At 40.0% G+C, this 23,249-nt stretch overlaps 1 protein-coding gene across 6 annotated transcripts in view; it reads left to right on the top strand.

The window, feature by feature from the left end:
* Nucleotides 1-23,249, top strand: part of LOC133258510 (spidroin-1-like) — a 186,666-nt gene that overhangs the window by 85,211 nt on the left and 78,206 nt on the right. For 4 of the 6 annotated variants that reach the window (XR_009740061.1, XR_009740059.1, XR_009740060.1 and 1 more), the window contains 2 exons: nt 15,486-16,256; nt 20,115-20,216. The gene's annotated coding sequence lies outside the window, so the exon portion shown is untranslated. The remainder of the gene's footprint in view (nt 1-15,485; nt 16,257-20,114; nt 20,217-23,249) is intronic. The other 2 variants (XR_009740062.1, XR_009740058.1) reach the window with 1 other exon arrangement.

Genomic DNA, 23,249 nt, shown 5'->3' on the forward strand with positions numbered 1-23,249 from the left:
ACATGGCATTAGACCATTAAGCAGTAAATTATAGACCACTGAAGTGACAAGCCATGGATCTTAATTTCCGTTGGTGTAAGTTTGAACGTAAAAGGAGCCAATGGACAATGCCAAGCAAGGGGGAAGTGCGGGAGGTGATAACGAGGATACACTTATATGTCCTTCTGACATGACAGCAATCTTGAAACGCTACGTGTATGAGTTTATCTAAATGTGACCATTATTACATGCTGGAGTTATCACTGCTTTCTCCATTTTACAAATGAGAAAACTGAGGCATAAAAGGGTTAAGACCACACAGCTGCTAAGTGGCAGAGGTAAAGGGTCCATACAGAAAAGGGTCAAGTTGGTTTTGTTACATTGTTTTCTACATTGGACTCTGATGTATAAATCTGTAGCATGATGGACAGTGTTTAGGGAGACATTAGAACAGTCTTCTACTGTCTTCATTTGAGCAGAAGAAATCCAAGAGTCTGTAGGAAGTTCCTCTCACCATAGTAAAGGGAGGAGAATTCCAGAAGGCAGGAGTGTGGTCTTCATGAGAAAGTGACCGAGTAACACAATGAGGACCCGTGTAAAGAAGCAGGGAGAAAGCCCGGCATGTTTAGAGAATGAGGCTGTATTGATGGTGAGCTCTGCTGTTGACTAGAGACATCACGATGTTTGTCCCAGAAAAATCTCACTGCCTTAACTTTCCCTTTCTGCTCTATGACTGACTCAGTGAATTTACTCTGTCTTTGGGGGATTAAGGAAGGACAGGACTCCACCTGTTGAGAATGGCTCAACTGTGTGAAGTGTTTGGGAAATGAGGTTTTTGGGAAAATGATATTTTAAATGTAGCAACCTGCGTTTCTCAGGGAAGGACGCAATAGGAAGATTCATATTTTGGATATATATTTTAGGGTCAACTCATGCTTTTCTTTTTTGAAACTTCTCTTGTTACAGTAGAGGTTCTCCGACAAGACTTCGGTACTTATATATAGTTAAATGATGGAGGCAATTTCTTGAGTGTAGGATCCTGCTCCTTCCTACTGCTTCTCTCCTATTTATTCAGGGAATCTGATATTGCTCCCAGAGTCTATATGAAATCACCTTCTTCAAAAAAGGAAGTAGTCTTAAATTTTGCAGACACTCCAGGAGTAGCAATTTGGGGAATCCTCATTTACTGTGACTTTACGACTTTCAGCAGGAAGAAACAGAGACATTGACAAGCCTTTTTCTAAGTCTGTCTTCAGGATAAATTTGGTGGGATCTATATATCTTGGGGTAGGACTTTACCCTTGTGTGTTTTTTTTGGTGCATATGTGTATTGACTGTTGTGGGGCCTATCCAGGCAAAATCTTCTTGGCACTTGGAGTATCTGGGAGAGGAAAAGGAAGCTATCTTTTCTTCTCTTGGCTTTAGGATCAAATATAAAAGAAAGAATTAGAAAATAATATGATTTCTTTATTACATGCTTTGAAGATATTTTAGTTATATTTTGCTCAACTGGAAAATAATGTCCCCATCAAACTGGATACTTGTTATCTAAAGGGACAAGATTGAGAGAAGGGCTATAGAAACATACATGTTGCATTCCTAGACAGAATGGAGCAGGTGAGAAAACAGTAATTCAATAAACAAGAAAATGAAGAACTAAAAAAAAAAAAACCCAGTGGATCTAACATATCCTATATGGATGTGGGGTATTAATATTTCTTTGATTCAAACTAGATTAACAAAAATAAGGGCATTCATTGTCTTTCAAGTTGGAATAGTGTACTGGAGGTAGTTCACATGATCGAAAGAAAAGTTTCAGAGATTAGGTCTTACTGGTTAGGACAGAAGCTCAGTACTGGCAAATGTCTCTTCTCTCAACTTTCCTCCCCACCAACTCTATTCTTCTCCTTCCCCTATCTTTCCCCCTTCCCTTCTTCATACACATGCACACACACATTTGTGAGTTCATATGATCTTCCCAAGTGGCAGGAACCATTGGGTTACTATAAAGCCAAGACTCATATTCTCCCAGATTTGCAAACTGGTAGAAAGAGAACTTCTCTTCTCATTTGTACATCAATCACAGGTAAGGTCTTTGATTAGCTCAAGTGAGTAACACGTCCACTTCTGGACCAAGCAATAATACACATGGAAAACTTAAGTACTCTTTATTTGAAAACGCTTCTTTTACCAAATTTAACAAAATTTATATAATTTTCCATTTTATCAAAACTGAACTGTATTTGATGAAGGCCTAGAGAAAGGCTGGGTCTTCCCAGGTGGCTCAGTGGTAACAAATCTGCCTGCCAAAGCAGAAGACACTGGTTCAGTCCCTGGGTCAGGAAGACCCCCTGGAGAAGGAAATGGCAATCTGCTCCAGTATTCTTGCCTGGGAAATCCCATGGACAGAGAAGTCTGGCAGGCTACAGTCCATGGGGTTGCAAAGAGTTGGATACAATTTAGGGACTAACCAATGGCAGCAACAGAAAAGCTGACTCCATTTCCCCCAAAGATAAATAAAGCTGACTCCATTTCCCCCAAAGATAAATACTTTTTTTGGTCTCCCAGAGTTCAGAGGATTCAAGCTTTCATCATGATTATGAACTCAATAAAAAGAGCATAGCTACATATTTAATAATTCTATGTTTGAAACCATGTGAAAATGTGACTGGTTTTATTTTCCATCTCTTTTCTAGCCAGTGTAATTAAGAGTAGTTAGTTACTGTGCCTACTCTGAAGATTGTTCTCTTGGATTAGGGATCTCTGTCAATACCTAACACATGGAACAAGTAGAAATCATGGCCTTCTTTTAAAAAAAAAAAAAAAAGCACTTTAAATGAAAGTACATACACTTTATAATACCCATCCACTGGGATTTTTTGAAGTACGTTACTTTAGCTCTTCCAGTGGTGTAGAGATTAAAGACAGTCAAGAAGTACCTTGGCTACAGGGCGCTGGACTCCAGGTAGTGGAACCGATGAGAAAGTCCAGCTCATGGATCACTGCAGGCAGGAGGGCAGTGACTGAGCAAAAGCAAATAAATGCGTGATGCACAAGCCTGGAGGACAGAAGTGCAGTGTTCAGACCAAGTTCTGTCATGTTATTTATGCTAGTATTTGAGTGTTATATAAACATTTTGGACAATTGTTTCCGAAGTTTCCATTGTTATTTTTGGGTTTATTCATTTACAAAGGCTATAGACAAATCTCTGGCATATGTGTACATAGTTATCAATCAACTGTGCAGTAGCATGCAACTTAAAAAAGTTATTTATCTATCTATTTATTGTTGGCTGCCCTGGGTCTTCATTGCTACATGCCAGCTTTCTCTAGTTGTGGCAAGCAGGGGCTACCCTTCATTGTGGTGCATGGGCTTTGCAGTGCAGTGACTTCTCTGTTGTGAAGCATGGGCTCTAGGGACACTGGGCTCAGTCACTGTGGCACATGGGTCTAGCTGCCCCACAGCCTATGGAATCTTCCTGGGCCAGGGGTTGAACCCATGTTTCCTGAATTGGCAAGTGGATTCTTAGCCACTAGACCACCAGGGAAGTCCCCCTTATTACTTTTGTAAAGAATTTGCTTCTATTTGACCCAATCAGATGGAATATATTTTATTACATACAGTTCTCTTCTCTGGCCCTTGCCAGAGATCAGGGTTTCTCTCACAAAAGGGAATAGTTGTCTATGTCTTTGTTTTTCACAGTGCAGTCCATACCACAAGCAATGACATCACCAGTCTATACCACAAGCAATGACACCACAGCAGAATATCAGGCTCCACTTTAGACCTACTGAATTGGAATTGACATTTTAACAAGATTCCCCAGGTCCAAAGTGTCCATAGGCTTTGGAGAAGCAAACAATGATGGTGAAAGACATTCTGGAAGGAAGGATCAGAAGCAGCAAGGCTTGTAGTAATTATAGGCCCTTGGTCATTGATCTGGATATGATATGGGTGAGATTTTTATTTTCATGTTTTAAATTTTTTTAAAGTATTTACCTATTTATTTGGCTGCACTGGGTCTTAGTTGCAGCATGCGGTATCTTTAGTATGTGAACTCTTGTTGTGGCATGTCAGATTTAGTTCCCTGACCAGGGATCAAACCTAGGCCCCCATCCATTGGGAGTGCAGAGTCTCAGCCACTGGACCGCTAGGGAAGTCCCTGGGTGCGGGACTTTAAACTGGAGAAGAAGGTGATTAAGTGATGTTCAGGGAAGAGCAATGGGACTGCACTCTGCAGATGGCACACAGAGGAGGGTAGAAGCGCTGAAAACAGTTCAGAAAACGTCACCCAACCCTGAAGCAAAGGGACTGGGTCTGATATGAGCTTTTGGCAATGAGCATGGCAAGCATGGGGCTCTGTGATTCATTCTTCTTTTTAGTTTATTTATTTATTTCTTTTTGGCTGTGCGGGGTGTTCGTTGCTGTGTGCGTTTTTCTCTAGTTCCGGTGAGTAGGGGTTTCTCTCTAGCTGCAGGGCTGGGACTTCTCGTTGCTGTGGCTTCTCTTGTTGCAGAGCATGGTCTCTAGGGTGCATGCACTTAAGTAGCTCCCGGGCTCTAGAGCATTGGCTTAATTGTTGTGTCTCACGGGCTTAGTTGCTCTGGAGCGTGTGGAGTCTTCCCGGATTAGGGATGGAACCTCTCTGGGTCTCCTGCTTTGGCAGGTGGACTTTTCACTACTGAGCCACCAAGGAAGCCCTGTGATTCATTCTAAATTAGGTTATTTAAGTGACTGGTTGGGATGAGTTCATTACCCTGAGGTGGTTTAGTCGCTAAGTCATGTCTGAGTCTTGTGACCCCATGGACTGTAGCCCACCAGGCTCTTCCGTCCATGGGATTCTCCAGGCAAGAATATTGGAGTGGTATGCCATTTTCTTCTCCAGAGGATCTTCCTGACCCAGGGGATCCAACCCAGTCTCCTGCATTGCAGGCTGATTCTTTACAGTCTGAGCTACCAGGGAAGCCCTTGAAGGATGAAGTAAGTAGATCTTCTTTGAGTTAGGAGGTAGACAGGTAGAATGCTGAGCACACAAGTGCGGCGGTGGACTACGAAGAAAGGATGTGTCAGCCAAGTCTAGCTGTTTCAAAGATTTGCACCTCACTCGATTAAACACATGATATCCCTTGCCACCTGGCACTGCCATGGTAGCTAAAAACATATTTAGAAAAGTGAAGGTGGGGAGGGAATCTAAAAAATTGACTTTGCCCCTATATGATTATCTGGACTAAAATAGGTTTTGACTTTCCCTCTTTGTTACAAAGGACAGCTTAAATATCTACTTTCTGAAAATGTCAGAAGCGTTTAATGAGCACCAACCATATTACAGTGCAGCTTTTCCATATTTAAAAAAATATTACCCTGAAATAATTCAGGGGCATTGTCTTTAAATAGAAAAATAATTTTGAGAAAACTCATGTTTGACAAGTACTATTTTCTTCATGTTTTTCCTCCGTGAAAGTCATCAAAAATATACTTCAAATTCATTTATGATTACAGTGAATCCAAGAGATTAAGTACATTGGATAGTGAGAACACATCCATTGTTTACATTTCCTTAATATAAAAAAAATAAAAGTACTTACTCCTCTTACACCATTTAGCTCGCTCAAGGAATTAAAAGGGTAAACCATTGACACTAGGCTGTCCCTAACAGAGGATTATGAGTCATAGACTAATGGTGTTTTACTTAGAATGATGTCTTTGACATTCATTATTAAATTGTGTTTTTGCCATGAACATGGCAAACACTAATTACAAGAGTAAAACCAAATCAACCCCTTTTCACAGCATATCCCATCTTATTGTTTCTTCCCAGATTGTTCCCATTCACTCAAAAAAAAAAAAAAAAAAAGCTTGAGTTCCTGCCTTGCAGGGATAAATGCAAACTGCAGTCAGATGTAGGAGCTGCCTCACCAGGTCTGGGAACCAGGCCTTCATTAGAATGCTTGGAAAAGAAGAGCAAATGAAAATTATTAAGCTTCAATCTTGATTCCTGTTTCTAATTTTAAAGAGGAAATCATGCATTAATCAAGCCCTGTGTTCAAGCTCAGAGGCACGTTTTTGAAATATCCTGAAATAACAAGGGGAAAATTTTTGTTCTGTTTTGATAAAACCACTGTTGACTCCTTGCTGTGTATAATGCAATATATTTCAACATGCAGTGTGCTAGGTTACAATATACTAAGTTTTTTTCTGGACCCAAGGTATAGCACTGTAAATAAGGTTTGCCATGTATTCTTTGAAGATATAACACAAATGTGAAGCACCCATTTTACAGGTGAATACAAGGTGAATTTGGAGAAGGCAATGGCAGCCCACTCCAGTACTCTTGCCTGGAAAATCCCATGGACGGAGGAGCCTGGTGGGCTGCAGTCCATGGGGTCACTAAGAGTCGGACACGACTGAGCGACTTCACTTTCACTTTTCACTTTCATGCATTGGAGAAGGAAATGGCAACCCACTCCACTGTTCTTGCCTGGAGGATCCCAGGGACGGGGGAGCTTGGTGGGTGGCTGTCTGTGGGGTCGCACAGAGTCGGACATGACTAAAGTGACTTAGCAGCAAGGTGAATTAAATGACTTAAGAGAAGAACATGACTATACAAAGAGCTACATGGCAAATAATTTCTGATGAGCAGAAAAACTGCTTTTATAGCAGCATTCTTTTTTGGTATACAGATTCTGAATCAATGATGAAACTCTAATTAGTGATGATTAAACTCGTACTTAAGGGATAGTGATGTTTTTATGTGAGAGTGGAAAATTGTTCCTGTTTTCTACAAAACAATGAAATATGGATACTGTAGTCTTAAAAAAATGCTTGGCAATTAACTCTCCTATGTCTTTTCTTAAGCCACATTATGAAAATAAACATACATGGGTATACTCCTTATAAATGTATTTCCTTATGACTCTAAAGTAGTAATTTAACTTTTCACCCTTACTGGCTCCACTGATGTTAGGAACTTTCCTTTCAAAGGAGATTCAAAGGTAGAGAGAATGATGAATCCTGGAAGCTCCTTTGTGAAACAGTGTCTTGTCACCACACAGGAACTGCCTTTCTGCATCTCTGTTATTCTTTCAGTATCCAGAGACCATAATTTAGAGACTTGCTTAGCCTGTGTTGTCTACTTGAAACTTCATTCTAAATGTTTCATGATGAAGATGGTCTAATCTTTAAACACATTAAAGAAAAATCAGGCCTTCTGGAGCCTTAAAACTATGTGAAGACAGAGAATGAACCCATTGTATGAATCCATTGTATGTGTTGGTGTGTGTGTATGCACCTGTCTGTGTGTGTTTCTTTAATCGCTACAGTTTTAAACACAGTTGGCATACAGAAAATATTTGTCAAATGACTGAAGTCACATTAGGATTAGGGGAACATGTCTAGAGATTCAGAGAGATGATTTGTTAAGAAGATGATAACATCTAAAATATTATAAATGTTTAACTCTTCAGGCTTCCGTGGCGGCTCAGATGGTAAAGAATCTGCCAGCAATGTGGGAGACCCAGATTCGATCATGGGTTGGGAAGATGCCCAGAAGAGGGGAATGGCAACCCACTCCAGTATTCCTGCTTGGAGAATTCCATGGACAGAGGAGCCTAGCAGGCTACAGTCCACGGGTTCTCAAAGAGTCAGACACAACTGAGAGACTAACACACACACACACACATACACACCTCTTTCAGAAATTTTAATAGGTGGAATTTTAAACAATTTCATCAGTTGGACAAACTCATTTTCTCTCCTTAATTTTAAAAGGAAATAAGAGTTTTCTTTCATCTTTTCTTAAGACCAGATCACTCTGCAAACAGGTTTGCTTGTTGATTTGCTTTCCTAGCATTTCATTCCAGGCACTTTCTCTTTTCTGACATTTTCTAAGTTTCTAGTACTGTGGGGTAAAAGATACCAGGATTTTCCACCAACCAATTCTGTTTTTTTTTTAAGCCTTCTTCTGAACCACCATCATCATTAAAACACATACACACACACAACACAACACAACACAACACAACACAAATCTTCCCTCGATAGCCCTTTCAGGACCAATGATCAAAGTCTTGTTCTAGCAAAGACCATTTTCCAGAAGCTTCACTAGGCTTTGACACCTATACTGTCACAATCTGCATTTTACTTAATTTTGTTTTTTTGAGTGCTTTTGTTCCTGAGCTTCCTTACAATGTCTGATAAAGCACGGAACAAACAGCTACAGGATTTAGGATGCTGACTCACAGCAAAGATAGCCAGCTTTTAGCCTCCTGGTAAAGAGTTAGCTGTTTAATGAATAAAAAATTATAAACAGACCCTGGGGTTAAAGGATAACAGGTACCGTTTTGGCCTCCACCTTATTAAGCAGACCAGCTTCCTAAACATTGGACCAATTTACGTCAGTGGAACCCACTGGGGCTTAATTCACGTGTTCCTGTAGTGTTTTTATCCTGTTGACCTACCAGGATTGCACAGATAAACAGAGCCAACTCTCACCTTGATGTGTTTCTATTTTGTTATTGTTTAAAAAGTGAGAAACCTGCATTTGGCAAATTCAGTGTATTTTTGTCACAGTGCGTTAAGTGTTCAGAGTGTGTGGTTATCAGGTTTAGTGTGCGAAGGCTGAGGAAGAACAGCATGGTCAGACAGAAGAAGAGAGGTGTGAAAAGCTGTTAAAAATAAGGCTGTAAAAACACATGTTTTTCTTACCAGCAAAATGCTGTTTACATTTCTTAAAAAGAACGGAAAGGTCCTGATAAGTGGTGATGAGGTTTGCATCGTCATTGATCCAACTGATCTTTTCAGAGAAATAGGCCCAACTCTTAGGTGTTAGAAAAGTATTTTTGGCTTGTGTGGCTTGTGGGTTATTTCCATTCAAGAAAGCACTTATTATGTTCCCATCATGTACCTGTAGTTTAGAGGGTTACGAATCTGCCTGCAATGTTAGGAGACCTGAGTTCAACCCCAGGGTTGGGAAGATCCCCTGGAGAAGGGAATGGCAACCCACTCCAGTATTCTTTCCTGGAGAATTCCATGGACAGAGAAGCCTGGCAGGCTACAGTCCATAAGGTCACATAGAATTGGACAGTGACTAACATGCTATCATGTACCAGGCATTTTGCATAAATCCCAGAATATGAAAATGAATAAAGCATTTTTTTGTTTGTTTTTTTTGTCCTTGGGGTAATGCAGAGACTGGGAATAATAATGGAGTTATAAGAAAATACTGTGGAACATTCTGGATGTTGGAGTTTTGATGAAAGGAATTATGAATGGTATCTAATGGACATAGACAAAGAATATCAATAGTGCCAGGGCTTCTCAGGGATTGGGAATGAAATTGAATGATTAGCGGAGGAGAGATTTTGAATGACTTGAAGCAGGAAGTTGCTGGGTATTCAGATATGATTCATAGTTATCACTCCAGGGAACAGGAAGTAATTTGACGCATTTATAGGAATGAGTCTCAAAGCCTGTCCCCAGACCAGCACCTTCGGCATCCCTCGGAACTTGTTAGAAATGCAAACTATGCCCCACCCCACAGCTGCAGGATCAGGATCTCTGGAGGCGGGTCTGACTGTAATGTATGCTGTGGTTGGAGAGTCACTAGCTTCAGAGGATAGGGTTTCAAATTTGACTTCATATCAGAATCATTGGGGAGATTAAAAATATGATGCCTGGGCTCCATCCCAGAGAGTATGATTTATTTGGTCTTAGGAAATTGAAACTTAGAAGGACTGAATAATTGCCTTTAAGGTCACATGCTGCTGCTGCTGCTAAGTCGCTTCAGTTGTGTCCGACTCTATGAGACCCCATAGACAGCAGCCCACCAGGCTCCCCCGTCCCTGGGATTCTCCAGGCAAGAACACTGGAGTGGGTTGCCATTTCCTTCTCCAATGCATGAAAGTGAAAAGTGAAAGTGAAGTCGCTCAGTTGTGTCTGACTCTTAGCGACCCCATGGACTGCAGCCTACCAGGCTCCTCCGTCCGTGGGATTTTCCAGGCAAGAGTACTGGAGCGGGGTGCCATTGCCTTCTCCATAGGCAGGAATTAATGCCTAGGTCAATCTCATATACCAAGGCCCATGTTTATCCGTCTTGTTGCATAGGCCTGTCAAACTGTGTTAGAGCAGAGGCTGACCAGCCTTTATCATGCGCACCTGGGCTCACTGTGAAAGGCTTCTTATTGTTTATTTCTGCCCCCTCAAAGGAAAGTTGTTGTTTAGTCAGTAAGTCATGACCAATTCCCTCTGGCTCTCTGTCCATGGGATTTTCCTGGCAAGAATACTGCAGTGGTAGACGTTCCCTTCTCCAGGAGATCTTCCCCACCCAGGGATCAAACCTGCATCTCCTACATTGGCAGCGGGATTCTTTACCACTCAGCCACCAGGGAAACCCCGAAGGGAAGCACCCTTAAACAATAATGGGACATCTTTGCTGGTCCAGTGGTAAAGAATCTGCCTGCCAGCACAGGGAACATGGGTTTGATCCCTGGTCCTGGAAGATTCCACATACTGCCAGGCAACTAAGCCCATGAGCTGCGACTACTTAGCCTGTGTGTCCCAGAAGTCTTCAACAAGAGAAGCTAGAACAATGAGAAGGCAGAGCACCACAACTAGAGAAAGAAACTAGAGAGTAGCCCCCACTCGGTGACACTAGAGAAAGCCTATGTGCATCAATGAAAACCTAGCGCAGGAAAAAAAAAAAAATAATGATACTTGTGGTTGTGTCTTTATACCTCAAGAATAAGATGAATATATCTTAGCAATGTTTATGTTACTTTAAAAAACACATGTGTTTATAAACCCAAGAACTTGTTTACTACAAGATACCCCTATTTTCAGCAAATCTGATATACAGAAATTTCATACAGAACTGAAAAATAGAATTACCCTCCAATAGGTCAATACTTTCAATTTAGTAAATAATTCAAACACAGCTTTCAAGGTTCTCAAGTATAGTGCTTGCCCAGATACTAGTTGTGGCTTTGGGATTTTTAGAGATATGCAAATGAATATTTGCATGCGCAATAGTTTTGCATGGATAAATGGCTTTTTAAAAATTGATTATACCATCAGATCTCCCTACTAGGTGCTTTACATGGATTAATCTGCATCTTATTTAATCTGTACAACCTGTTATGGGATATTTGCTTTACAGGTAAGGAAACGGAGGCTTTAGAGGGTCAAACTAAGCTCCACTAGCTGTGTGGGCTTGGATGTAAAAATTCAGGATTTAATTGAAACAGTGTAAACAGAGAGACTTTAAGTTGTTTTGAAATCCATGTCCCTGAGTATCTGAGCATTCGTAGCCCTCTTTTCAGAAAACAGCTACAAGATTACATCTTTGCTTTTAAAAATCATTTTATTTATTTATGTTTGGCTGTGCTGGGTCTTTGTTGCTGCATGGGCTTTTGTCTGGTTGTGGCAAGTGGGGGCTACTCTCTGCAGCGTGTGGGCTTCTCATTGAGGAGTGTGGGCACTAGGGCACACGAGCTTCAGTCCTTGCAGCACTCAGGCTTCAGGCTCTAGAGCACAGGCTCAGTAGTTGTGGTGCAAAGGTTTAGTTGCTCCCTGCCAGGTGGGATCATCCTGGACCAGGGATTGAACCCATGTCTCCTGTGCTGGCAGGCGGATTCTTTACCACTGAGCCACTAGGGAAGCCCCAACCATTTTTTTCTTATTGATTGCCCCTGGCAGCTAGATATAGGTTGGCCCCTGGGAAACTCAGTGACCCAGGAGGTGGCTTGGGTCAAGGACTCTGTCTTCACTGATGTCTGCCTAACTGACCAAGTGGGATACTTTCTTTCAAAGAACTTTGAAATATTTTAATCAGACAGCAGGTTGCTTAGAAACACAAAGAGACCCAGAGAGGCAGAGATCTACTGACTGCAGCAGAGATGGTTTTCTTTGTTTACTTACCTCTGGGTATTTTCTTACAAAAACTCCCCTCCCGTCACTCAGGGCAAATGTGCCATATCTCCATTCATTGTCATTTCAAAGAGCCCGACTAACATAGTCTCAGGAGAATCCAGAAAGAGTTGTGTATGTAAGGGTGTGGAAAATTAAAAATTTAGCCCTGAACCTCTGTATGAGTCAGAGACGATTTTATCTGTCTGGAGATGTGAACACAAGACTCCACCCGCAGTCTTATTTGTATTGGTACCTGAAATAACCAAAAGGAAGGGTGTGAGTCCTTGACCCAGTTTTACTGTTGTTGTTCAGTCGGTAAGTTATAACTCTTGGTGACCCCATGGACTGCAGCACACCAGGCTTCTTTGTCCTCCACTGTCTCCTGGAGTTTGCTCAAGTTCATGTCCATTGAGTCAGTGATGCTATCTAACCATCTCATCCTCTGCCACCCTTTTCTCCTTTTGCATTTACTCTTTCACAGCATCAGGGTCTTTTCCAGTGAGTCAGCTCATCACATCAGGTGGTCAAAGTATTGGAGCTTCAGCATCACTCCTTCCAATGAATATTTAGGATTGATTTCCTTTAGAACTGACTGGTTTGATCTCCTTGCAGTTCAAGGGACTCTCAAGAGTCTTCTCCAGCACCACTATTTGAAAACATCAATTCTTTGGTTCTCAGCCTTCTTTATGGTCCAGTTCTTACATCCATACATGATTACTGGAGAAACCATAGCTTTGACTATACGGATGTTTGTCAGCAAAATGATGTCTTTGCTTTTTAATATGCTGTCTAGATATGTCATAGATCTCTTAGCACATTTATTTTCCACTTGTGTTGAAGCTTTGAGTGGCCCTAGCATTCAGGATCTATTTCTCTACAGCACATTTGAAAAATTGTGAAATCAACAGGATTGCAGTAGAGCAGAGATTCATACCTAAGAAGCCTTTACTAGAAAAACATAATTTTCAAATATGCTTCTGTCATGTTAGGTTTTTTAGGCTAAACTATGATACTTAATAAAGACAGAATTGTGATTTTTTAAAGCTAGCATATATTTTATTTTCTAGTTGAGACTTCCATTTCAAACCTAGGTAACAGCTCACCTATTGTGCCTGGTGTGTAAATAGCTGAATCTCTCCAGTGCTCAAATACCTGGAATCATAATTGCCTTCTTTATAACTTGGCCATAGGCAAAAAACTTTGAATAATACATTCTAATTTAGCATGCCAAGTCAGGATCTGAGAATACAAGACAGAGTCTTTGTTTGAGTATCACAGCATTGCACAAAAGTGTAATATAACTTCAAACTAACTCCTTTTAAAGGTCAGATGTTTTATTCTTGTGTGTTATTAACGTAACTATCCAAGTCATTAGATTTTTATTGTAATAGTGCTTAGAATAATTGGCAGGACATCTGCAGCTCTTTCCCATGCCTGTAATCTCCTTTGACATTGCTGTGTTAACTGCTGAATACTTCATATGATAATTATATGAACCAATGTAAGTACTGTTTTCATAATGTATCTCCATAGAGAATATTATCCAAAACAATATAGTCTGAGCCCACAATTATATAACATTTCTTTGTGAAGATGATGTCACAGAGCCCCAAGAAGGTCAGAGACTTGAGAAATAGCCTTTTAGAAAAAAAAAAAAAACAACTTTGTATTTTGTACTGGGGTGTAGCCAACTCAGAGAAGGCAATGGCAACCCACTCCAGTACACTTGCCTGGAAAATCCCATGGATGGAGGAGCCTGGTAGTCTGCAGTCCATGGGGTCGCGAAGAGTCAGACACGACTGAGCGACTTCACTTTCACTTTTCACTTTCATGCATTGGAGAAGGAAATGGCAACCCACTCCAGTGTTCTTGCCTGGAGAATCCCAGGGATCAGAGAGCCTGGTGGGCTGCCATCTATGGGGTCGCACAGAGTCGGACACAAATGAAGCAACTTAGCAGCAGCAGCATAGTCAACTAACAATGTGATAGTTTCAAGTGAACAGAGAAGGAACCAGCCATACATATACATGTATCCATTCTTCCCCAAACTCCCTCCCATCCAGGCTGCCATATAACATTGAGCAGAGTTCCATAGCCTTTTAAAGAGTTCTTAGATTGTAAGTGTTTATTGGAAATAACTCAAGTAGTTCTATTATTCCATAAATCTCAAGATAAACTCAGCAAGGATGTTTTGATCAAAATTCAATCAATTGCTTTTCTGAACAATTTGAGGTTACTGTTAGATTAGAACATCCATAGGAGAAGATAGCAGTGTTTCTTTATTTTTATTTGTGCTCTTTAAAAATTATTTACTTCTTTTTGGCTGTGCTGGGTCTTTATTGCTGTGTACAGGCTTTCTCTAGTTGCAGTTTGAGGGCTTCTCATTGTGGTGGCTTCTCTTTTTGCAGAGCACGGGCTCTAGGCACGTGGGCTTCAGCAGTTTCAGCTCTTGGGCTCTAGGGCACAGGCTCAGTAGTTGTGGTGTGTGGGCTTAGTTGCCCTGCAGCATATGGGATCTTCTGGGGCCAGGGATCGAATCTGTGTGCCCTGCATTGGCAGCAGATTCTTAACCACGGGACCACCAGGGAAGTCCTGTGGTTTTTATTTTAAAGATAAATCTACTGTATGGAAATGGGCTTGTTTTAGCGCAAGAGGCCTCTGTCCACACCTGTACCCTAAGTTAAGCAGACAGTCTTCCTACTATGCAAGCAGAGATCGCTGCTCCTGTTTTAATCATTTGCTTTAGCAAGAGGTCTTATTCCATATTTACTTTTCTTCTTGTTGTGAGTCTCTTAAACATCTGTTCTTATGAAACAGGAGTTTTCCAGATGGTTATGTCTTTGTCACAACCAGAAGAGTCTAATTTTATAAATAAAGGAAGTAGCATAATGACAGAACTGGTTTTTATTCTTTTCTACACCCTGATATTTATTAGAAAATTCCTCTGCAATGAATGTCATCTCTGTATTAAAGCTAACCAACATCAGTCCTCCCTTTTCTATAACTGACTTTATTACAGCCAGGCCAATTATTCTTCACCTTTCTCAGCACACATTCCACTGTTATTCCAGTTGGGGATATACTTCTTTACCTTGTATACATGTAAAGTCCATTCAAGTCTGCTTTAGTCATCCCATAAAGATATTTTACTGAGGACAGTGCATTCATAATAGATAAAACAAAGACCTTGGTGCCAGATGGTCCCGTGGTTCATTCCTGGATTCACTAATGACTAAATGAGAACTATTGGGTGAGCTACTTACTCTTTCTGGATTCCAGTTTTCTCATCTGTAACAAAAGTGATGTTTTAGAGTTTTCTAAACATCATATGAAATGAAATTTGCTTGACATTCAATACATTTTTGATATCTCTGTTATACGTCTATGTGATTATTTTTCCCTTAAGCAAAAGGGGATATATTTGTATCAAGTTTGTTCATGTCCATGATTGAAATATATGAATTATTATATGAGGTCTGTTTGTGGCATACTCCAGTCTGCTATCACTCTTGCCTATTCTCCTACTGCAGACAATCACTTCCAACTCTTCTTTATTTCCTGATCTCTTATAATTACCATTTTGTAACTTATTAACCTTGTAGTTTCAGGTATGATGAAAATGAAAGAGAGTGAAAAAGTTGGCTTAAAGATCAACATTCAGAAAACTAAGATCATGGCATCTGGTCCCATCACTTCATGGCAAATAGATTGGGAAACAGTAGAAACAGTGGCTGACTATTTTTGGGGTGCTCCAAAATCACTGCAGATGGTGACTGCAGCCATGAAATGAAAAGACACTTACTCCTTGGAAGAAAAGTTATGACCAACCTAGACAGCATATTAAAAAGCAGAGACATTATTTTGTCAACAAATGTCTGTCTAGTCAAGGCTATGGTTTTTCCAATAATCATGTATGGATGTGAGAGTTGGACTATAAAGAAAGCTGAGCACTGAAGAATTGATGCTTTTGAACTGTGGTGTTGGAGAAGACTCTTGAGAATCACTTGGACGGCAAGGAGATCCAACAAGTCCATCCTAAAGGAAATCAGTCCTGAATATTCATTGGAAGGACTGATGCTGAAGCTGAAACTCTCAATAATTTGGCCACCTGATGCAAAGAACTGACTCATTTGAAAAGACCCTGATGCTGGGAAAGATTGAGGGTGAGAGGAAAAGGGGACAATAGAGAATGAGATGGTTGGATGGCATCACTGACTTGATGGACATGAGTTTGAGTAAACTCCAGGAGTTGGTGATAGACAGGGAGGCCTGGTGTGCTGCAGTCCATGGGATTGCAGAAAGTTGGAGATGACTGAGCGACTGAACTGAACTGAACTGGACTGATTTTCTGGTATTAACTATTGGTATGGAAGGTGAGAATGAAGCTTGCCTTCACTGTGCCTCATATCCTCAATACTCTCTCCTATAATGCCTTTCTGTTGTCATAATTTTTGTTAGATTGGTTTTGAGGATTTACATTATTACAACTATGTAAACACTAATGACAGGTGATGAAACTTAAGATTTCCTGTGATTGTTTTTCCTTACAAGAAAGAATTGATGAGTATCTTAACATTTTGAATTTATCTTCACATATACTTATTACAATTCAAGCCTAATATCCATAAAATGTCTGAGTGATATGTTCATATTTTTATATTTTAAATTTTTGTTTAGTTTTTTAAATTTATTTTTTTTAATTGGAATATAATTGCTTTACAATGTTATGTTAGTTACTGCTGTACAACAGCATGAATCAGCTATATGTATATATATATCACCCCCTTCTTGAGCTTCCCTCTCACCTCACCATCCTAATCCTCTAGGTCGTCACAGAGCACTGAGCTGAGCTTCTGTGCTATACAGCAGCTTCCAATATCTATCTTACACATGGTGTGTGTATGTGTCAGCGCTACTCTCTCAATTGATATGCTTATGTTTTTAAAAATACCTCTTTCTTGGAGCTTTCTGACATGCTTAAATCTGCGCGTTGCCCTCTGAACCTGGTTCACAACCATGCATTTTCCTCTGATCACCACTTCCACCATCGTCCTAAATACTTCCTCTCCTCCTTTCCTGTGTTGATCTTCTGTTTTCTGTATCATGTCTTGTTAATTTATTTTAGTGGAGCATGCTTTCCAATAATTTTCTAAGCATGGGTTCATGAAGGTAATGGTCAATACTTAAGTATCATATATATTGGATATTCCACCCTCACTCACACTAGTTGATAATTTCACAGGTGCAGGATTTTCCTTTGGAAAATTTTTCTTTTTAGGAAGTGGACTTAGTGCTGGTACCTGCTAAATAAAGTTGAGATGACAGAAATGATTTTGCCTTAATGTTGGAGGAGGAATCCAAACTCCTAGAGACATGAATGTTGGAGTAGTTTATGTTCACTGGTCCCAAGAAGGCCAGAGGCATTACCTTCATTCAGCTATTAGATGTAAATTAGTGAGATGAGTGCAGGACTCTCTGAAATCACCATAGACTGTATTCTCTGGGGATGTGCGTGTCTGACATTGTCATTGGAATGGGCTCCCAGATTTTAGTGCAGATGCTGAGATTCCATGGGAGTAGGGGCAAACAGCATTAATTATATGCCAGAGGCAAGGTGAATGTGCTCTTGTAGCTGGTCAGGCCTACAGTCATCTTTGATGTTGGCTAAGTGATCCTAGAGTCCTGAAATCAAAATAGATGGTTAGGGCACCGAAATCCCACTTAATCTTTAGTAAAACAATGTAAGCGCTAGGTTTGCTGAGTAGAAACATAACTTTCAGCCTTGAGTCATGTCACAGAGCCAGAGCTTCCTGAATAAAGTACACGAGCTTCCTTGAAAAAATATCCTGTGTCAACATCATGCACATGTATTTTAATCTTCCTTCTAACTGTCCACAGAAAGATTTGTGACTATTGTGCACCCAGGAAAGTAAAATACCCATGTCTTTGGAGGGTTACTGGCAGAATGTCACTATTATCATAGGTTAGGTGGATGTTGGAGGATGAGTGGAAATTTACTCAAAGACCATTTCATGTTGGGGCCATTGAGTACTGATTATTTCCTTAGTTTCTATGTGGATAATTTGATGTGGTGTATTCAGAAACTAGCAGATCCTCCAATCTTTCCCTGATACAGTCTGTTAAGACTACCGTGGTGCACTTCCCTGGTGGTTCGATTGGTTAAGGATCTGCCTGCCAATGCAGAAGGACATGGGTTCGATCCCTGGTCTGGGAAGATTCCACATACTGTGGAGCAACCAAGCCTGTGCACCACAGTTACTGACCCTACACTCTAGAGAAGTCACCGCAATGAGAAGACCAAATGCTGCAACTAGAGAGCCCCTGCTTGCCACACTAGAGAAAGCCCACGTGCAGCCAAGAAATAAATAAATAATTAATATTTTAAAAAAAAGACTACTATAGTTAAGATAGCAAGCAGAAAGCCTCTGGAATATGCCTCTAACAGAATGGGAAGTCAAAAGTCAGGCCATATCATTGAGAGACTTTTAGAAATGAGAGTCACCATCAAGAACTTAACAGCTGGGACTCTCCAGGTAGTTCAGTGGTTAAAAAATAAATCCACCCTGCAATACTCAGGTTTGATTCGTGGTGGGGGAACTATGATCCCACTTGCCGAGAGGCGACTAATCCTACAACTCCTGAGCCTGCGAGCCACAACTAGAGGGTCCATGCCCACAGTGGAAGATCCTTTGTGCTGCAACTAAAACCTGATGCAGCCAAATAAATATATTTTTTTTAAATATAGTGATTATTTCTAGGCTATCCCCATTAAACTTACCTGTTCTGTTTATGCAAAAGATGGATGGGTAGATTTTATGGGATGATGATGAATTGTAATATTTCTAAGAATCTCATGGACTTCCCTATAGCTCGGATGGTAAAGAATCTTCTGGCAATGCAGGGGACCCAGGTTTGATCCCTGGATCAGGAAGATCCCCTGGAGAAGGAAATGGCCACCCACTCCAGTATTCTTGCCTGGAGAATCCCATGGACAGAGGAGCCTGGTGGGCTACAGTCCATGGGGTCACAAAGAGTCAGACACGACTAAGTGACTAACACACATACACAGACCATTAGCTGCTATTTTCAATGGTTCTTAGTGGAGCAAACTAACACATGCTTGGAAGTTGGTTTGCTTTGTAGCTATGGATCTCACCAGAAGAAATTTGCTTCTACTTGGTAAATGTAAACCTTCACCTTTATCTTTGTCAATCCTTTAACTCTAGAACATAATGTAATCTTCAGGGTTTTTTTTTTTTTTTATCATCTCATCATCCTTTAGGATATTTTTTTTGGTGGTCTGTTTTTTATCATCTCGTCATTTTTTGGTATATAATGCTTATGTATTCATCAATCATGCTTCTAGGGCCATGTAATAGTGTGTGTGTGTGTGTGTGTGTGTGTGTGTGTGTGTTAGTCACTCAATTGTGTTCAATTCTTTGTGACCCCATGGACTGTAGCTTGCCAGGCTCCGCTGTCCATGGAATTCTCCAGGCAAGAATACTGGAGTGGGTTGCCATTTCCTTCCGACACAGAGATCGACCACTGGTCTCTGGCATTGCAGGCAGATTCTTTACCATCTGAGCCACCAGGGAAGCCCATGTAATAGTATAATAGCAACATAAATGTTTTGGTAATATCTATCTTTGAAAGAGGATGGAGGATATATCACATAAAATTTGAGGATTTGCTACTTTAAATTTGGGGTGTTCCGTGATCTGAAGCTTATTTATGTATCTCCTTCAAAGTGAGAGTCTAAGAGGAGTCTTTTGCATCTTATACTAATAAGGAAAAGATGTAATAGTTTGTGGACTTATTTGGATTTTGGATTAATATGTAACACATGTGGATATGTGGCTCTGACATGTTTATCAAGTGATTGCTCACAAAACTGTTTACAAATAATGGGGCCAGAGCAAGAGAAGGCATTCCAGTGGACCTAGGCTGTAGTACAAGCTGTTCTCCCTGTTGGCTCTCATGAAGCAATAGATTTAGTGGGGCTTGCGATATCTTTGGCAGAGTGATAATGCTGTATAAAGCAAGAACAAGTCCAAATGAGAGAACTATGATAGAGGTCACTAAGGTTCTATTGCAAAGCCTGTCTTCTTCAGTTAAATGTTCTTAAGTTGTTACTAGTCTAAGGCAGAGACTGCAAGCAGGTGACTGTAACCTGAACTCCTAAAATGAACTGTTTCTATCTTGTTCTACAGGTGTAAAGTCAAATATGCTGAATGGCTCTCCATCAACAAATTAAGGAGGCAAATATAAAATCCAGATTTTTCAGATTCTGAAAGCACAAGAAAGTTACCTGGGTAAGTGACTCACACTCAATGCACTTATGCTATGGCTCTGTTCTCAATCCTCCAGAATGGCCTTGAGGGGGAGTTCCTGTGAATAGTTGACTTAAGAGGAAGGGAAAGTTGGGTCTGCTTTAAAGATGATTGATTGCTGGCACCAGATGGCACAGGACTAGTTTACCATACAAAATGCATCTAAAAAAGTCTCTTGATGAGTATGTGTGTGCTCATGTCTGACTCTTTGTGACCCCCATGGACCATAGCCTGCCAGGCTCCTCTGTCCATGGAATTTTCCAGGCAAGAATACTGGAGTGGGTTGCCATTTTCTATTCTAGGGGATCTTCCTGACCCAGGAATCAAAACTGCATCTCCAGCATTAGCAGGTGGATTCTTTACCCCTGAGCCACCTAGGAAGCCCTCTTGGTGAGAAGAACCACCAGTTTATACCAGTTCATGCATTGTGGCTGATGACCAGATTGACCAGTCCAGGAGTTAGCAAGAATAAGATTGGAGGACTAGTGACAGACTGGCTTGGGGAAAAGAAATGTGAATGAGTCTCTTGGAATGGGTCCAAATTATAAGAACCTTTATACTATGAGTGAATGCTCCCCAGAAGGACCCTTCTGTGGAGGAGTCTTTCAATAATTAGATAAGATTACCCTGTGGATTGAATCATATCTTTCCTCACCCAATGCAGTGCTTGTTTAATGGGCTCATGAACGAAGTGGCCATAATAACAGATACTGAAGTCCTTTGTGGATTTGCCACAGATTCATAGAACTCCTCTAACTGCAGCTGATCTGACTACTATAGCAACTGGGAGCCCAGGCTGTCAAAACAACAAAACCTGAGTCCCTGCTAAGTTATCATATCCTGGAGGGACTAACCTGTCTTTAACAAATTGATGAACTATTCTGAAGAGTGTTCTAAAATATACCTAGAAAAAAAATTGGGGAAAATATCAAGCTAAGTCAGATTTCAAAGCTTAGTTTTGATTTAATAAAGATTCTATAATTACATTAATTTCTTCCTACCAGGCACAGTTTTCTCTAAGTGATTAAAAAAAAAAATCAAGGTGTGGAAAATACTGTTCATAGTGTTATGAGACAAATTACAGGAAAAAATAATCTAAATTTAGCGATAATACATTATAAATTGTGTTACACAGGGGGGAAATCTTGTTTGTTTTATTACACTCACATTGTATTTAATTTCAATTTGATGTTATCATTGAACTCAAATTCCATTTATTAATGCTATTCTTTTTCTTTAACCTTCTCAGTCAATAATTTGATTTTTAAAAAGTGATTCATAGCTTCAAAGTGAATGTCTCTTATTACTAATGATAAGATGTGGGCTTCCTTGCAAAACAATGTTTCTCCCATTTAAAATTGGAGGAAAACTGCTTGCTTCTCAATTGTTGGGAACATATGATGAATAATTTTTCTGTAGCTGCATTTTCAATGAATAAACAATAAGAGCTTATAGAAATTAAATTTCAGAAATAATTATTCATAGTGTAGGAATTACTTGCTATTAATAGTTGTTAAAAATGTTGAAATAAATTTATTTAAATGTATTAAAATCATTTAATGAGAAAGACATACAAAATAAATTCAGGAAAAATCTTAATTTTAATATGGATTGATGATTTATAATTCTCATATACCTGAACAGTCTTCCTATTGTCCATTTTTTTGCCCTTATTTCATAGATGAAAAAGGAAAAGTTACGTGTCTTCTTAATGATATAATATGTAAGCACTACTCTGGTGACATACAGAAAAAGTTCCTAGGCATCCTTTAAAAAATAGTGAAGCCAGTTGATACTGACAATTTGTCTACTAGGTGAATGTCTCCATATGGGCTAACATTAAAATAATCATAGTTTATTCTGTGAAAAAATTCTTGAGCTCATTGAGTAAATGAGATTTAAATACATGTAGCTAGGTAACATTTGAATAGTTGTTTAAAGAGTGTAGAGAAGATATTAAAGGCAGTCTATGTATATTAATCAGTTTTTTAAAAAATCAAATAATTGCAGTAGGAATTCAGAGAAGGGACAGATTATTTCAGACAGCCTTGGTCTGAAGCATTGTCACTTTTCAATGAGAAATTTGTCTGGTTCTGAATGTGGTTTTCTGGGCCAGGATGGATAAACAAGGAGATAATTATGGACTAAGCTTTAATACGTCTTGACTGAAAATATGCATAGCTTGGCAACTTCATTGTTTAAATATCAGTGTTAACTAGAAATGTAAATCAGGCAGTCAGATATGAAGAGTACTAGGACTTCACACGTGTATGCTAAGTTGCTTCAGTCGTGTCCAACTCTGGGACCCTATGGACTGTACCCCGTCAGTCTCCTCTGTCCATGGGATTCTCCAGGCAACAATACTGGAGTGGATTGCTGTTTCCTCCTCCAGGGGATTTTCCCAACCCAAGGATGGAACCTGAGTCTCTTATGTCTCCTGCATTGGCAAGTGAGTTCTTTACCACAGCACCACCACTTGCTGTTAATTCACAGAAGGAAGTGAGATCTGAGCTGTTTAAAATATGAGGAAAGACTTGAATCTGTAGAGAGGAAGATCACTATAGAGCATTTGGGGCATATGAAACAAAAAAGACCTGGGGATGCTTATGGTGCAGGGAATAAACATGTTGGTTGAAGCGGAAGCAGCATAAAGGAAATAGTTGACAATAATGCCAGGACCTTGGGATGTCTGTTGATGCCAAATATGAAAGACTTTGAATACTGAAGTTAACTTAAGTTCTGGGAGTGATGGCTTGGGGATTAGATTTGGAAGAAGTTGATGACATACAAGAAAAACAAAAGGACAAAATAATAAAGAATGTCGTTTTCCTGAAAGATGTATGGCACACTTCATGACACATCACTCTGGAACTTCCATCCCAAATAAACTTACATGGCCTGTCACACAATGTAACCATCCACAACCAGTTCCTTGTAGAGATAAACATAAACTATGAATTGGTAAATTGATATGTGTTTTTTATACTATAATGATTCTGAAATTTCAACGTGAGA

The sequence above is a fragment of the Bos javanicus genome, chromosome 12 (genome assembly GCF_032452875.1).
Source record: "Bos javanicus breed banteng chromosome 12, ARS-OSU_banteng_1.0, whole genome shotgun sequence".
NCBI classification, from domain to species: domain Eukaryota; kingdom Metazoa; phylum Chordata; class Mammalia; order Artiodactyla; family Bovidae; genus Bos; species Bos javanicus.